This window comes from Alosa pseudoharengus, unplaced genomic scaffold (genome assembly GCF_046254945.1).
Source record: "Alosa pseudoharengus isolate Yale_2024_CS ecotype anadromous, Long Island Sound unplaced genomic scaffold, YU_APseudo_1.1 YU_APseudo_1.1_scf_23, whole genome shotgun sequence".
Lineage (NCBI taxonomy): Eukaryota > Metazoa > Chordata > Actinopteri > Clupeiformes > Clupeidae > Alosa > Alosa pseudoharengus.
Genome location: NW_027468685.1, coordinates 13,254,469 through 13,271,968, shown reverse-complemented (window position 1 = coordinate 13,271,968; position 17,500 = coordinate 13,254,469). Strand labels below are relative to the sequence as shown.

The 17,500-nt window shown below is 43.9% G+C and overlaps 1 protein-coding gene across 3 annotated transcripts in view; it reads left to right on the top strand.

Annotated features, from left to right (window-relative positions):
• kcnq4 (potassium voltage-gated channel subfamily Q member 4) overlaps positions 1 to 17,500 on the top strand; it is a 78,938-nt gene that overhangs the window by 15,871 nt on the left and 45,567 nt on the right. The window lies entirely within an intron of this gene.

Below are 17,500 nucleotides of genomic sequence, written 5' to 3'. Positions count from 1 at the left end.
GGGTTGGGGTGATGGGGAGGTGCGAGTAAGTGTGTGTGTGTGTGTGTGTGTGTGTGTGTGTGTGTGTGTGTGTGTGTGTGTGTGTGTGTGTGTGTGTGTGTCTGTCAGGCCCCAAAAAGCCCTGAGTGTGGGCTTTGCTGGCGGTGCTGCTCTTGTCGGGGTTGTTGTTGTTGTCACGCAGTCCCGTGTTGTTGCCATTGCCGTGCGGTGGCTGTAGTGTGCGTCGCCGTGCAGTTTGTCACCCTCCTTTCAAAAAGCACCCGCTCTGTTTGCTTAGTTTGTCCGAATAGTACAGTGGCGCTTGGCACAGGCTCCAACCCCCCCCAACCCCCCTCCCCCCCACCCCACCTGCCCACCTCCGGTGCTGCAGGTTTTGACAACTCTGGGAGGCCCTGGTGGCGCGGTGCTGCGCAGTGTGGGGATTCTGTTTCAGTGTGTTCGGCCTAATGAGCTCCATCCTGTTATGGAGCCAGAGAGAGAGAGAGAGAGAGGGGGCCTCGTCTTTGACACATGGAGCCATATATCTCTGGTCGAGAGCGAGCATCTTGTGTTTTTCTCTAGCCACCGCAGTGGCTGGGTCAGCCCACAGAGAGAAAGACAGAGCGAGAGAAAGAGAGAGAGAGAGAGAAATAAAAAGATAACAGAGAAAAGAGAAGGGAAAGAGAGAAAGAGGTTGTGTTCCTGCCCCAGTGTGTAACCCAATCCGCTTGGTGTCGGCACCCCCTAATCTGCCCTAAGTTATGTTTATGTAACGCGGCTTCGGTCCGGCTGGACTCAGAGGTCTGCGTGGCAGAGATGGGCTGCTTTGGCTGTGAGCTCAGCGGCTCCGGGGTTATTTCTGTGCCCATGAAACCATGCAGTGGCAGGCAGGCAGGGAGACAGGGCAGGGACGTTTGGAGACCGGCAGGGAGGGAAGCAGCGTTTGCAGCCAGACATGGCAGCTGACCCCGCCCCCCCCCGGGCGCTCGCGCCTCACCCATCCCTTGGGGCCTCTGGCACCAAATATAAGCACTCTTCCCTGAAAGGTGGAAGCGGCACGTGGTGGACATAAACGTTGGTGGACATGGGCGCGGGCATGAGAGAGCCGTAAGCCACAAGGAGAGGCTGTGGACAACAGGCGTGGACAGTGAACATGCAGTAAATATACTGTCTGGACTGTCTGAGAATATGATACCCCCCCCACCCCACCGCCACACACACACACACACACACACCTTTCCACCCACACATACCTTCACTGGACCTCTGGCTTTTTGGTCAGAGTCATTCTCTGCCCCTAGTTGCATTTGGATGGCATTTGTGAATGGTTCCTGGGCCCTGAGAAGAGACAGTTTGTGAAAATTAGGACACATGCGTCAGAAAGAGAGTGCCAGTCATGCGCTAGTTCCTGCCAGGAACTGTGGCACCGGTGACAGGAACCTTTCACGACCCAAGATGCATCACTTACCAGAACCGTAAGGCTGCAGAGTGCACTCTCTGTCTCTGAGTATTAAACATTGTTTATATTCATTAAAGACAGAGTCTGCAGGGCTCGCTCTCTCTCTCCCTTCCCCTCTTTCCCTCTCTCTCCCTCTGTCTCTTTCAGTGTTTTCTGAGCGAATGTCGGTGTGTATGTATGTGTGTGGGTGTGTGTGTGTGTGTGCGTGTGTGTGCGCGCGTGTGTGTGCGCGCGTGTGTGTGTGTGCGTGCCTGTGTGTGTGCTCTCTTTGTCTACTGACTGCGCTCATTGCTTACAGCAGTTATCTCAGTATTTATTTAAAACTGTCCTGAACCATCTGCACAGCTCCTCTACTGTGATAAACCTGCACTCCACATTCAGTCACATTTTCCCCACTGACATGGCCAAACTTGGCCAAATGTCTAAAATAGATACATGCCCACTGCAGTCACTATCCATTGTAACAGTTTGGAATTGATATGAATTTGGTTCCAAAACGCTATATCCACCATTTTAATGAATTTTCATAAATTATATTTTTATGTGATATCCAGTTTATGTAGAACATGAGAGAGTATTGGGGAGTTATGTTACTCATGGCAGTACATCAACTATGGGAAACTCCCATAAAAGTGTTCACCCTCATATTATACCATCCAGTTGTGCAAAACAGGTGTGTAAACTTGTGTAAAATTGTAAACCCAATTTTGTCGTTGTGTAATGGAATACACCCGGTGCCTGGTATCAAATAAACAAAGCAGTCTTGTCAGCTGGCAGCTCGCTTTCTTTTTTTAAAGTATGATAAACATAGTCATCACATGGGCTTGTACTGATTTACATCACACCTTCCCTGTCCTTTTGTTGTGTCAGACTATGCTGCATGTTTCTGATTCAGTACGTTGTTACTCACTCTCCCACGACGTTTAAATGACACCGATGAGTAGGCAATGGCATGGTGCTCTAAAACCAAACAAAAGAAATCAGACCACAGCTGATGTCCTCATATCAAACATGTCTGCCGTCATGGTGTATTTCTGATGCACTTGTGCACAAGGCAGGCGGATGGTAGGTGAGTTGGCGAGGTGGGTGAGGGTGGGCGAGGACGGCTTCAGTGGAATGGCAGCCCCTTCGTCCCTTTAAACCTGCGGCCGCCTGAAGTTCATCAGGCGTGGGACATGCTGCCGCTGGCTGCGCTCTGTGCATTAGGCTGTTTGATGTGGCCGTGATTTAAAGCTCAAAACAGAATGGTGTTTGGAGCGGAGAGGTCTTAGTGCTTGTGTACCCTAATAGGGCCATGGGCACAGGGAACCCCTGTCAAGCTCAGCGTGACACTTTCAGCTGGGATGTCCCAGGACCCCTCTCTCTCTCTTTTCTCTCTCTCTATCCCCCTCTCTCCCTCCATGCTTCTCACTCTCATTCTCTTTGCCTCTCTTTCTCTCTCTCTCTCTCTCTCTCTCTCTCTCTCTCTGTAGCCATGTGTGCTGTATTGTAAGTCCTGGCTTAAGTGTTGTTAAGACCGCTTTAATTTATAATGGCAGGTTCTGTAAACATGGTGGAAAACTTCACCATGGCGACGGAACTAAAACAAATTCATAATATGGAGCAGTATTTATAAGACCAAACAGGCTTCCCTGGTGTTCTACTGTGGTGTGTGTGTGTGTGTGTGTGTGTGTGTGTGTGTGTGTGTGTGTATGTGTGTGTTTAAATATGAATCCATGTGGGAATATCAGTGTGTGCATTCCTCTGTGTGCCTGTATATGTGCATTGTACAGTATGCATGTGTTTGTGTTCCTGTCAGTGTGTGCTACATGTGTGTGTGTGCGTGTGCGTGTGTGTGTGTGTGTGTGTGTGTTTATGTGTTTACATCATACCTATGGCTGATGTAATGGAATATGAGTGGAAGCCTCCACAGTAAAGAGCATGACTGTGCACTGGTGCTCCTTGGCTAAAGACTCTCCCATTTCCTCTGTCTACACACACAGTGGCTCTCAACACTCTCACCCAATCTGTTATCCCCTGCACTTATTCAATTTGAACTTACTGCTGCACTCAGTGCCCCGGCCCCGCACACTCATACACAAAAACATGCTCACAAACATGCACACACACACACACACACACACACCAGCGCCACAGCACTCCCCTCATCTCCGCTGTATTGCTGGCTGATTCCCTGACTCTGCACTAAGTCCTGGTTAACAGGCTCCATTATGGAAGGTACGGCGAGGGAAAAAAGCACATCGCCTAAAGGTCAACTGAGCTCTCCCTCTCCTCTACTCCTCTCCTCTCCCTCTCTCGCTCTCCTCCTCTCCTCTCCTCTCCCTCTCTCGCTCTCCTCCTCTCCTCTCCTCCTCTCCTGTCCTCCTCCTTCTCCTCTCCCTCTCTCGCTCTCCTCCTCTCCTCTCCTCTCCCTCTCTCGCTCTCCTCCTCTCCTCTCCTCCTCTCCTGTCCTCCTCCTTCTCCTCTCCCTCTCTCGCTCTCCTCCTCTCCTCTCCTCCTCTCCTGTCCTCCTCCTTCTCCTCTCCCTCTCTCGCTCTCCTCCTCTCCTCTCCTCTCCCTCTCTCGCTCTCCTCCTCTCCTCTCCTCCTCTCCTCCTCTCCCTCTCTCGCTCTCCTCCTCTCCTCTCCTCCTCTCCTGTCCTCCTCCTTCTCCTGCTCAGACTGCAACCTCGGCTGCTTTGGTTCCCTTCCCACTCTCTCGCTGCAGGACTGCACTGGTACAGGTTTTCACTACTTTCTTTTCTCCTTTTTCACTCGTTTACTTTTGCTCCCCTCTGCTCTCAGCGTCTCGTGCAGAGTAATGAGGGTACCTCACAACAAGAGTCATTATTTGAGTTTAACCTTGTTTGTGTGTGTGTGTGCGCGTGCATGCGTGTGTGTGTGTTTCTGTGCGTGCGTGTGTCTGTGCGTGCGTGTGTATGTGTGTGTGTGTGTGTGTGTGTCTGTGCGTGTGTGTGTGTGTGTGTGTGTGTATGCGTGTGTATGCGTGTGTGTATGCGCGCGTGTATGCGCGCGCGTGCATGCGTGCGTGTGTGTTTGCGTGTATGTGTGTGTGTGTGTCTGTGCGTGTGTGTGTGTGTGTGCGTGTGTGTGTGTGTCTGGAGTGTACAGTATGTACGAGCTGGTTAATGTTCGGTGTCTGGATGCTCTTATCTGAGCTCTGTGAATGATGTCAGTGTCTGCACCATGAGATCTCCCAGATGATGGTGTGCCCCTCTCCCTCTCTCTTTCTCAAACACACACACACACAGATACAGTACATGCTCTCTCTTTCTCTCTTTTACTTGTTCTTTCCATTCACCTCTCTTTCCTCTTTTTCTTCGGCACTATCTTTTTAATCTTCTTCTTCTATAACTTCCATGTCACTATACTGTATCTGTAATGATATAATTACACAATCACACCCACAATAATACATTATTTTGTCTTTGAATCCCACTACCTGTCTTATTTTTGTCTATCGCTTCCTCTCTCTCTCTTTCTCTCTTTCTCCTCTTATCCCCTCTTATCAGTCACCTGTCAATCAAAGTGTGTCTCCCCCATAGGGTCACCCCCATCCAAAGACAGAGACTACTGTCAGTGTTCCGGCTGCAGGTTCTCTTCAGGTTGTCTCCGGTTGCAAAGTAAGGGTCAGAGAGAGAACCTATTAAAGACGTTGGCAGGAGACAAGTGGCAGGATGAAAGTTGGATAAATAATTCAGACGAGTGTCATCTCTGCTCAGACGCTTAGTGTAATTGACTCTGATGTAAGGTAGGGACTGTAAGAAAGGTCTGGTTAGAGCCCCTTGAAGGACTGTAAACTACGTCTGAAAGAGATGGCCTCCAGACTGATTCTCTGGACCTGGCCTGGCCCGATCCGCGTCCACATGTAAACGCTGGCCTGAGTGTAGAGAGATGGTGCTGACTGGTAAATGTAGTGGACAGCAAGAGTTGCAGTGTATTGCACGGGGTGAACGCTGGGTTAATTGCTGGATGACATTTGTGTGTGTGTGTGTGTGTGTATTGTATACTATACTGTATGTCTGCATATTTCTCTGTTGGATTACACATAAGTGTTTGTGTGTGTGGAAGTATTCTATGCGTCTGCACATTGTGTGTGTGTGTGTGTGTGTGTGTGTGTGTGTGTGTGTGTGTGTGTGTGTGTGTGTGTGTGTGTGTGTGTGTGTGCGTGTGTGTGCGCGTGTGTGTGTGCGTGTGTGTGTGTGTGCCCATGATGATGTAAGCATGGTGGGGGTCCTCTGCTCTTCGTCTTGTCCTGCACACGTGCGGCTGCTGACAGGCAGGACAGTACGCTCCGCGGTGGGAGCTGGGGTCGGCCGAGTAGGCCCCCCTGGTGTCCCGTTTGAAGTCGGCCGGATAAGAACATTAGCCCGGTGATCCCCGCGTGCAGATGCACGATAATGGCAAAAGTGCTGAGATAGACGATGGCCATTGTCCACTAGTACGAGTGCTCCCTCTCTCTCTCTCTCCAAAGGACCACGAGGTTGAGACCTTCCTTGAGCTGCCCCAGCTGTTGCCAGCTTGCTAATGGGGGTATCATCAAAGAGGATCCCTCCCACTTTAAGGTCAAGGGGTTGTGACCATGGCAACGAGGGCTAACAACATACAGCAGCTGCTATGCTTGATTGTTCTCCCTGTCTGCTGGGCTGTAGGGTACTGTCTCATAGCGGTGTGGGATATGGACTAGGGGGCTGGTTTTGCGTAATACCACCATACAAATGGAACACTGATGAACTTTGCGAAACACTACTGACCTCAGTAACACATTGCACCATCACCCTAGTTTTGAATCATAAGCAAGCGTGAGGAAGGACAACTGCTCACTGACAGAAACAGTATGTTATTGGATGCATGACAGAGAGGGAATGTTCCAGTGAAAATGCTGTTATATTAAGAAATGTCAGAGTTCGAGACCTAATCCGTTACTGTAGGCATGTTTGTATGTGTGTACATGTATCTGCACTTCTAATGTATACACTGATAATGTACAGACAGGCCACATATATTCATTTATCTTGATAAGTTGACTAGCTGCTCCGCAATCACTCAACATGCTGACATTTATCCAATTGACTCTTTCCAGTCCCACTGACTTTGATTGACTTGCTTAACTAACATGTCATTGCTTGCTACCAATTGCGTAAATAAATCACTTCATGTTAAAGTAAACACCCGTTGCATCCTGTTGCTCATGGTTACCACGGAGTCCCGTGGAAGTAAGAGACAAGCTGTTCCACAGCTTGTTCAGTGGAGATGTGTTGAGAAGTTAAAGCTGTGGCTTTGTTTGCAAGAAGTAAACTCCTTTGTTATGCTTACAAATGTCAAACACCATTTATGGTATTTATGAACTATTGTAACATTGACTCACGCAGCATTTTTCTAAGGAAACAATGCTTGGCCTTCCAGAAGTTATTTTCTCTAACTTCCTTTATTGTTCCACACATATATGTATTAATTTATTAATTTATTTTTTTTATTTAAACTGCCTTTTGTTTGCAAGAAAACATAGGAGAAAAATGACCAAGAACTTGCTGCATCCACATAAGTGAAACACATTAACCTTATAGCTGTGAATGCAGTGCAGAAATAACAATAAGCTCTGCGCTTCTTCTGAGGCATCAGATAAAGCGCTGTGCTATTTTATCAGTTAGTCCTCTGGTGCTGCTGTGCTGTGCTGTGCTGTGTTCTACACCATTATTTTCTCTGTAATTTGATGACGTAGCTCCTCCAGAAGTTTCCCTCTTCTCTCTGTGTATTTAAGGCTCCTTAACCCTGCGCAGTGGACTATTCCAGTCTTCCTGAGTGCTCTGCTGTTCAGTCAGGTGGCTATAAAAACAACAGCTCAGGCCAGTGAGGGTATGTGAAGGGGGGGGGGGGGGGGAAGCACCTCAGAGTCCAGTCTTTGCCGGCTGGTCTCACAGCATTTCTGCCCGATGATGTGCTGACCACCCAGGCTGTGTGCGATCTCTGCCCTCTCTCACACCAAGTTCCTTGAAAAACACCTCAATCCAATTACGTGTCTGCCCCGAGTTAAACCAACTGGGCCCTGCTGTTGTTCTTACAGTTCCAGTTCTGAGCGATGATGAATAATCTCAATCCCTCTGGACCCTAACCCAGACAATACAATTAGACATGATGGAGCACATATCCCTACAGTATGCTCCATGCAGTGATAGCACAGTGTAGAAAAGCAGACATTTTTGCTACATGTACTACGAAATGTGGACATTGTATATGATGTGTTAAGTCAAAGTTACTTTATCAACCGTCTCTGGTTAAGTGCAATTTATGTGTAATATATTGTACTTTTTTATAGACAAGAATTTTTGAGATCTCATTAACTGCATCTCTTTTCATCTGAAATGACTCAGTCTGCTAAAGTGCTGCTGAAGCAGGGCCGTAGTCACCATAGACTTTGGGGGGGACGTGTCCCCCCCAATATTCAGACGTGACCAAAATGTCCCCCCCAATATTCGGACATAGAAAAATGAATAAAGAAAAAAAACGCTCTAGGCTATTACAGGAAACCAACAAGTCCCGCCATCTGAAATGCAATCAAATGTAAATAACGCACAAATTAGTGGCCTGTTGATGGTTTCAGAGAGAGTAGCCTACACTGTGAGTGGTTTGTCCTGGAGGTTTTGCGTTTATCGTTTGAGGCGTGCGCTATCAAAAGCTTCCTGCACCCTGCTGCGGTGCGGGCTGTCAACAATATCGCAAAAAGATACCGGTACAATTCTCACAAAACTTGTTGGAAAGGTGTAGCAAGCTGATCAGACTCAAAGGGAACTTTGAAGCAATTCCATATTGTAGACTATGTTCTTGCAATGATAGCGAAAGTGAAAAAGCGAAAGTGTCCTTTTATTTGGATTTGTGCGTGCCTGTGTCATTCATTTCTTTCACATGTCTTACAACATAAATAATGCATTCGTATGCTAGTAGTAATGTCAGAAATGAACCGGTTTATAAGCCTCTTAGAAATGGTTGTTGCATCTTGCATGTTACATTTAGATGCGCGCTCAATCGCGCATCCATGCAGGCAAAACATAGCACTCAAATGTGGCGACGGTACAATGGCGGTGATAGCCCACAGTTAATGTGAATCGCGGACAATAACCAAAGAAAGGAATTTCCACCTCCATTCACCAAATAAAGGCTGTGTTTCTACATGTTAACACAAAACGTAATTTCAGTCAGAAACCAGCCTATAAGGCATAGGGTAACTTGAGGTGAGTCAGACAGAAGAGGGACCTGACTTAATAGGCTAGACTATCTTGAATCCCATCCCTTTCAAACTACCTTAAAATTATGTGATTAGCTGCCAGAATAATAAAATCAAAATACAAAATATGATTGGGCTATAGGTCCAAACCTACGAGTAAGCATTCAGTGTAATATAGAAGTTATCAAAGATACTAGTTTGTAATTTTTTTTAAATATACATTTTGGAGACAAATGGACCACAGGTCTATATCCAGGGATGGATTATTGAATGGACCTACTGGGCCCAAGAGCTCAGGGGGCCCTGAAGCCTAAGACTGTGTGAAGTTGCTTCTCCGCCCTTCTCTTCTATTTCCGCAAAACTCACAAGTCGTCATAGTATAAAGGGTCATTTTTTTTAAGTCTTCCGGGGAAGTATGCCCCCGGGCGCCCCTATCTTAACAGGGGAGGGTTTTTTTGCATCTATGCCCAGAGGTTCATAATCCATCCGTGCCTATGTCCATCAAAAGTTTGGTATATCCTAATTGACTGACTTAACTAATGACTTGTTTGTGATTTTAATAATATTTTTGCATGGCAGGAAATGTGAATTGAAATTCTGCTATTGAAATTCACACCGCACCACAGATTTGGTCCCCCCCCAATGTTGACATCATGGCTACGGCTCTTGTTGAGAGACTAGAAATCTACAGTATGGGTCATGTAACTTTACTCAAATCTATGCTCTGTAGCATAATGTCCATCAACATTTCCCACAGTTAAGCTAGTGTGGTATCCAGAAATGAAATCCCATGTTTGAAGTCTTTTTTCTCAGCTGAAGTGAGTTATGAACAAAGATCAAAAAGCTTCTTAACCTTGCCTCGCTCTGGCTGTGAGGTTTGCTGTTCGTCTGAGCGCACTAATAACCCAGAAGGACATGACTCATGTTTAGAGCAACCCCCCCCCCAACCTACACTACATGTGTTTACACCTAGTGCTCCCCTCTCCACTCTCAAAACCTCTCTCTCTCTCTCTCTCTCTCTCCTCTCTCTCACCTGTTTTTTTTTCTCTCTCTCCAGCCCTGTTACTCTCAGACGCTCTGACTTCACTTTTTCCGCCTCAGTGTGTAAAGAGCTTTTTATTTTGCCCCGTCTGGGCTTTTTTAAGAGGGGAGGTTAACAGGGCATTGACTGGTGAAATGTCAGCACCTAAATACGTGGGTGTGTGAGTTAGTGTGTGTGCATCAGTCACTTTGTAATATACAGTGTTGACAAAGGCAAGCTCTCTTGAGCACGAGTGTGTGTCGTCTTGTTTTTCCATGTTAATGTTCCATGTTCCATTTTAATCATTTTTACATATTGTATACAAGGAGACAATTAAGTCATTAAAACAGCTAGAATGGACGGATATATACAAAACGTTTTAAAGTCTAAAAGGAGCTGACCGCAAAATTGCTGTACTCTAGCTGAAGAGTTTTCTAGCGGTGCTCATATGTGCCAGGTAGCCTCAGTCATTGACAGTGAGGTTCACAGTTGTGAGATCATAATTAGCTGACTACAGCTGATTGCAGAGAGCTTATGGGGGGCAATCATTTAATGTAGACTTATTAAGACTGATTGCCCACTCATTTCTTCACACTCTTTTTTTTACGCTCTCCTTTCCTCTCCATTTTCTCTCTGCCCATTCCTCTCTCTCTCTCACCAGTATCCTCCCTCTGTCACACACACACACACACAAACACATACATGAGCCCTGCACTCACACACACACACGCACACCCACACACACACACACACACACACACAAAAACACACACACACACACACACACAAAAACACCCGCCCACACAGCCTCCCTCATGAACTCACCCTTCGATTAAAGATTAATTACACCTCCTCTGTCTCCAGTTGGGCGCGATTAAGCACCGCTAATCTGTTCAAACATAATGTGATCTGCCAATTACCCTGAGGTGGCACGAGGGACAGACCTGGGGCATCTGCAGCAAGCATGAGACCACAACCCCCCCCCCCCGTTCCCCCCTGTTCCCCCATTCCCCTCTCCTCGACAGGAGCATAACCATGGCTATCATACTGTAACCACTGGACTTTATTAAATCCAGCATTCTTTTACTCGCCAGTGGGTTTACGATTCACAGCACATTAACAAATGCTGGTTGTTTTCTCTGCTCACGTGAGGGGGCTGAGTATGGAAAGAGCACACTGCTGTTATGAAATAAATGTAAAAGATTGCTCAATTCTACTACTTTTATATTCCCAAATGAATATTGTATATTATTTATTATATATTTATTATATATATATATAAATATATATATATAGTAGGGGTGTAACGGTTCATGTATTCGTATTGAACCGAAACGGTACGGGCGTCACGGTTCGGTGCATGAATTTACACGGAGAATACACGGTATAAAAATACATAAAACTCATGTGCGGATTAATTAATGTCATGCGCAACTAGAAAATGTAATTTCGAGAAAAATTACCAGTGCATGAAAATATAAACATACTGTATATTAACATAAAATGCAAAACAAACTTTTATTTGATAACAGTTGGCAGAAGTCATAGTTGATAACAACTGACAGTTGAAATAGCTGAACAGTTAAATAGTTAGGTAGTTTAAATAGTTAAACTAGAAAATGTAATTTCGAGGAAATTACCAGTGCATGAAAATATAAACATACTGTATATTAACATAAAATGCCAAACAAACTTTTATTGGGAAACAGTTGGCAGGAGTCATAGTTGATAACAACTGACAGTTGAAATGGCTGAACAGTTAAATAGTTGAGTAGTTTAAATAGTTAAATTATTTAATAGTGAATTATTGTAGTGAGGACATGTATTTTGAAACAGTTGTGGGCAGAGGAAATAGTAGTCTTAAGAGAGCCAGATTGTATGCTTAAAGCCTGAGACAGAGTATATAGTTTAAAAGTTGAATGTAGATAGTGTAATGGATGTTGATACACAGAAAGTTGAATGGATGTTGATAGGCAGATTGTTTAATGGATGTTGATGTATAGTTTAATGGGTGGATGAGTGAATGGTTTGATGAGGATGAATGGATAGAAAGTTGGATGGAATGTGCCTTATATCCTTGTAGAATGGAGAGACACAGAGAGAGTTGGCCTAGTTAAGCAGAAAGCAGTTGATACAGGTGCAATCAGTTTAACTGGCCTTTTGATGGGTCTAGTGAGCAGCTGTAAGTTGATACAGGTGCAAATCAAGTTAATTAGTCCATTGTGATGTCATAGTGCTAATACAAAGTCTATGGGGAAAAATAAGCTGGTTTTTATTATTATCTCAAAAAGTATAAAGTTTACAAAAGTGAAAAATACATTCCCCACGTGTCCTTTTCAAAACCTACGTTACAAAGTTTGAACGAAGTTTCTACGTTAAACGGTTGAAGCTGAATTAGACGCAGAAATTTGGTGGGAAGAATAACTAGAAAATGTAATTTCGAGGAAATTACCAGTGCATGAAAATATAAACATACTGTATATTCATAAAATGCAAAAAAAACTTTTATTTGAAAAACAGTTGGCAGGAGTCATAGTTGATAACAACTGACAGTTGAAATGTCTAAACAGTTAAATAGTTGAGTAGTTTAAATAGTTAGATTATTTAATAGTGAATTATTGTAGTGAGGACATTTATTTTGAAACAGTTGTGGGCAGAGGAAATAGGAACAGAATCTGTAGTCTTAAGAGAGCCAGATTGTATGCTTAAAGCCTGAGACAGAGTATATAGTTTAAAAGTTGAATTTAGATAGTGTAATGGATGTTGATAGACAGAAAGTTGAATGGATGTTGATATTGTTTAATGGATGTTGGTGGATAGTTTAATGGGTGGATGAGTGAATGGTTTGAAGAAGATGAATAAATAGAAAGATGGATGGAATGTGCCTTATATCCTTGTAGAATGGAGAGACACAGAGAGAGTTGGCCTAGTTAAGCAGAAAACAGTTGATACAGGTGCAATCAGTTTAACTGGCCCTTTGATGGGTCCTAGTAGTGAGCAGCTGGAAGTTGATACAGGTGCAAATCAAGTTAATTAGCCCATTGTGATGTCATCAGCCCATGTTAAGTCTATGGGGGAAAATAAGCTTGTTTTTTATTAATATCTCAAAAAGTATAAAGTTTACAAAAGTGAAAAATACATTCCCCACGTGTCCTTTTCAAGACCTACGTTTGAACGAAGTTTCTTCGTTAAACGGTTAAAGCTGAATTAGACGCAGAAATTTGGTGGGAAGAAGAAGAAGAAGAAGAAGAAGAAGAAGAAGAAGAAGAAGACTTCTGATAACAGAACAGTGCATTTTCATGCACTGTAATAATAATAATAAGAAGAATACTTCGGATAACAGAACAGTGCATTTTCATGCACTGTAATAATAATAATAATAATAATAAGAAGAAGACTTCGGATAACAGAACAGTGCATTTTCATGCACTGTAATAATAATAATAAGAAGAATACTTCGGATAACAGAACAGTGCATTTTCATGCACTGTAATTACTGTTAAGTAGCGAGAGTTACGGGAGTTCTTTTCTGATACCATAAAACTTCCAGATCAATAGGTAAGTCTAATAGTGGGATGTCATGATTCAGAATGGAAATCATACTATTCATAATTATCATAATTATTCATTATTGATTGATTACAATAATTTATTCTTCTTAAGGAATTTTAAATTCATTTTAATTTGAAAAAAGAAAGAAAAAAGCATTTGGATGTTGCCTTGTATTCTTGTATTTCCGTTCACATTTTGGAAGGGAAGCGATCCGCCTACACCCTTTTACATGGTCTTACAAGTCCAAAATATCTCTAGGCTTGATTTCACATCCTGATTTTGTCTTGTAATTGGTAGTCAGAGGGGCAAATTAATTTGACGTCTGTGAAGTAGGAGATGTGCTGTTGTGTGGAGTCTGTGATGCGTTGTCCTGTCAGTGTGAGTGTGATGTTCTTTAGTGGAAAGGAGGTGGCGTCTGTTACTCCTGTATTCCTGTCCTCCTTCAGCTGAACGTATGAGATAGGAACGGTCAGTTTCAGCCGGTCTGATATGACTACTGCAGGTTTCCACTGACCTTGCTCTTGAAAGCGGATGTGTTGACCTTCCTGCAGCGGTGACAGAGGTCTGGCTGACCTGTCGTAGTACGTTTTCTGCTGTTGCTGCTGGTGGACCCGGCTAGCATGAACTTCTCTCGAACTGACGACCTTTGGCTGAAGCTGCTGTTTTATGTATTTTTATACCGTGTATTCTCCGTGTAAATTCATGCACCGAACCGTGACGCCCGTACCGTTTCGGTTCAATACGAATACATGAACCGTTACACCCCTACTATATATATATATATATCTAATAAATATCTAATAAATAAAATACAATATTGATTTGGGAATATAAAAGTAGTAGAATTGAGCAATCTTTTACATTTATTTCATTTCCAACAGTGATTTTGCAATCTGTACCGATTTCTCTGCGAGGCCATTGCTTTGTGGGTAATGTGGACTGGAAGTTATGTGGGTAAACTCCCATCTGTCAGCAAAAGCTTCAAACTCTCTGCATTTGTACTGAGGGCCGTTATCAGGCTCAGGTATGCCATGTCTAGCGAAGGCTGCTTTAAGTTTGTGTATTACAGCAGAGGCTGTTGTGCTGTGCAATTTGTCAAGCTCAAAATACCTGCTGTAATAGTCCACTGTGATGATGTATTGTTCATTGTTCCAGGTGAACAAATCCGTAACAACGGTCTGCCATGCCCGATCGGGGATCTTGTGGCTGATCATGGGCTCCTTGGTGTTGGAAGGTCTGTGTTCGAGGCATGTGGGGCACTTTCCAACCGTTTACTCGATATGCTTGTTCATACCTGGCCAAAATAGGATGTCCCGTGCTCTCTGTTTGCACTTTTCGATGCCCATGTGACCAATGTGTATCCGTGATAACATCTCAGCACGCAGTGAAGTAGGAGCAACTCTTTGATAGCTGCAATCTTGGCTGGATCAGGCTTGACTCCATCTTTGGTGATTAGGTGCCCAAAGTAGCTGACCTCAGTGGTGCAGACAACACTCTTTTCCGGGTTGAGCTTCACTCCTCTCTTTCTGGAAGGTTGCAGCATGGCACGGAGGTTTTCATCATGCTCCTGCTTTTTCCTGCCATATATGAGAATGTCGTCCACAATTGCCATGACGGCTTGTAGATCTTCATAGGTCTCGTTCACCTTCTGCTGGAACTCGTCCTGGGCAGATTTTACTCCAAAGGGTAACCGCAGGAATCTGTACCGTCCGAACACTGTGTTGAAGGTTGTCAGCTTGGAAGACTCCTCTGTGAGCTTTATAGCCCAGTAGCCTGACTTGGCATCCATGACACTAAAGTAGCATGCTCCAGCTAACCTGGATGTGACGTCATCGAGGGTTGGTAATGGGTAGTGCGGTCGTTTGATTACCTTGTTCAAGTCTTTGGGATCAAGGCATATACTCAGCTTGCCTGTGCGTGGTTTTTCTGCTGTTACCATTGAGTTGACCCATTCGGTTGGCTCGGTGACTTTCACGATGATCTTTTGTTTCTCCATACTCATGCTCCATGCTCATCCCGCAGGCGATCATGTAAAGCAATGGGAGCTCGTCTTGGTGGGTGAACAACGGGCACTGCATTGGGGTCGATGTGAATGGTACATTCACCAGGGAAATGTCCTATTCCTTTAAAAACGTCCCTTTTGCCGGGCAGCTGTTCGCGCCGTGTGCCTTATTTCCACAGTAGCCGCAGGTTTTAGCGCGACCACGGATGTCAGCTGGCTTGTGTGCGTCATCGGATTGTCCTTTTGTTCTCTCACGCTCTCCAAGCACCTTTGTTGTGATACTGCTTGCCAATTGCATGAACCGCCTGTTCATGTGAGCTGTTGCTGCCATCTATTGTCTTAAGTTGCACTCGTGCTATTTCATAAGACCTAGCAATGTCTATTGCTTTATCGAGCGTCAAATCAGATCCGACATTAAGCAGCTTTTCACGAACTTTAGGCGAATGAATGCCGAACACTACCCGATCCCTTATCATCTCTTCACCGTTAGCATATCCACAGTCCTTCACAAGCAGCCTCAATTATGTGACAAACTGCTCAAAAGGCTCACTAGGTCCCTGTATCTTCTCATGGAATTTGTAGCGTGCAAAAATTACATTGGACTTTGGCATTACGTATGCTTTAAAACGTTCATAGTATGACTTAAAAACGTTTGCTTCTGCCTCCGTTAATGTCCATGTATTGTAGATATCTCTACCTTTTTCTCCGACCCTATCAGTTTGGTCTTTATCCTTTGATGCCTCAGAAAACATAATAGTTCAAACATATATACCACATTTTCTATGACTTCACCATACTTCAAATTAAATATTTTTTCTGAAATTATTTCACGTTTTGTGCCTTTTTTCATATTATTTGCTAGAAAGGGCATTAAATACTCTAAAATCACACTCATATATATTTTTGTGATGTTCCCAAGGTCTGAAATATAGGATTCAATAATAAAAACATTGAAATATGTCCCATGGCTAAAATTCTGGGGCAAAATAGGTTTCTCCAGTGGCAAAATTGGCGGCCATCTTGGAAAATGGCCGCCATTTTGAAAATTCACGTGGCTAACGTTATTTTTCAAATAAATGGCCTCAGTGGGATAAACATACCAAATTTTACGCTTGTTACCAGAATTGAACGATTGTTACAGTTATCTGCCCCACTATTTAGCGACACCTAACGCTAATCTGTAGCCTCGCCTTAGCTCTGAAGCTCTGATTGGCGCTTATGTTTTTTTTTGTCAGGTCGTCGGTAGAGTCCGTCAGTCATTAGCAGCACTAAGGTTAGACCCACAAGAGTTAGAGGATCCGCTGGTCTCTTTAAGATAGCAAGTTTGAGAACTTCAGTTACAGTAACGTTAGTAGGCTACAGGCGAAAGATTGGTGGATAAGATGAAACTGTGTTGGCGTTGCTCAGCAGTTGTTGGGTATGTGAGTGGAAAAAATGCTACACATATTCGAAGCCATCACCCAGATGATGTAGGCTACCAATCACTGAAACGAGGGCAAAAAAACTTCCCCTGCGCTTCAGCAGCCTTTGGATACACATACAAATAGGGCCAAAACCTATGGTTTAAATTAAATGATTTCGTAATGACAGAAAGCTATGTAAATCGCGTGGTAATTACCTTTATGTTGGGGTAACTTGTAACTTCTCACATGAGGAGCTGGTAGTGTTAAGTGCATAGACAGTAAAATAAAGTGACAATGCTAACCAGGCTAATAAACAAACCATTCTACGGTGAGTTAACGTCAAAGGGCAAAGTCACGTGACTTCTAGTTGTAGTCTGTTTATGAAATGAAAAGAACAATTTCGTTTTTTAAAAAAAGGCAAAATAGTGTGATATTTTCACAGTTAGTAGGCTAGATTATTACTTTACACACAATGAAAAATATTGAGGCAAATTGTAGACCCTTCCATATACAACTAAACACAGATGTTGAAGGTCTTGCTTAAGTGGATTTTTACAAATCTTTTTTCTATGTAATTTGCACTTTCAGAAATAAGAGATGCTGTAGGCCTATTTTCAGTTTTATAGCTGATTGTCTTATTTTGTTTACAAGTTACAGATGGAGTCTGGGTACTTATTGTACTGTTTAGCCTACATCTTACACACTTCAGGCTGTTGCAGATAGTTCAGGGAAGAGACTATATGACACTAGGTGGTACAGCCTGAGACATGTACAAAAAAAAAATGCTTTATGCATTTTTGTTTTGCTTTTCCCTCCATTGTACTGAACTCGTACCGAACCGTGATGTCCGAACCGAGGTATGA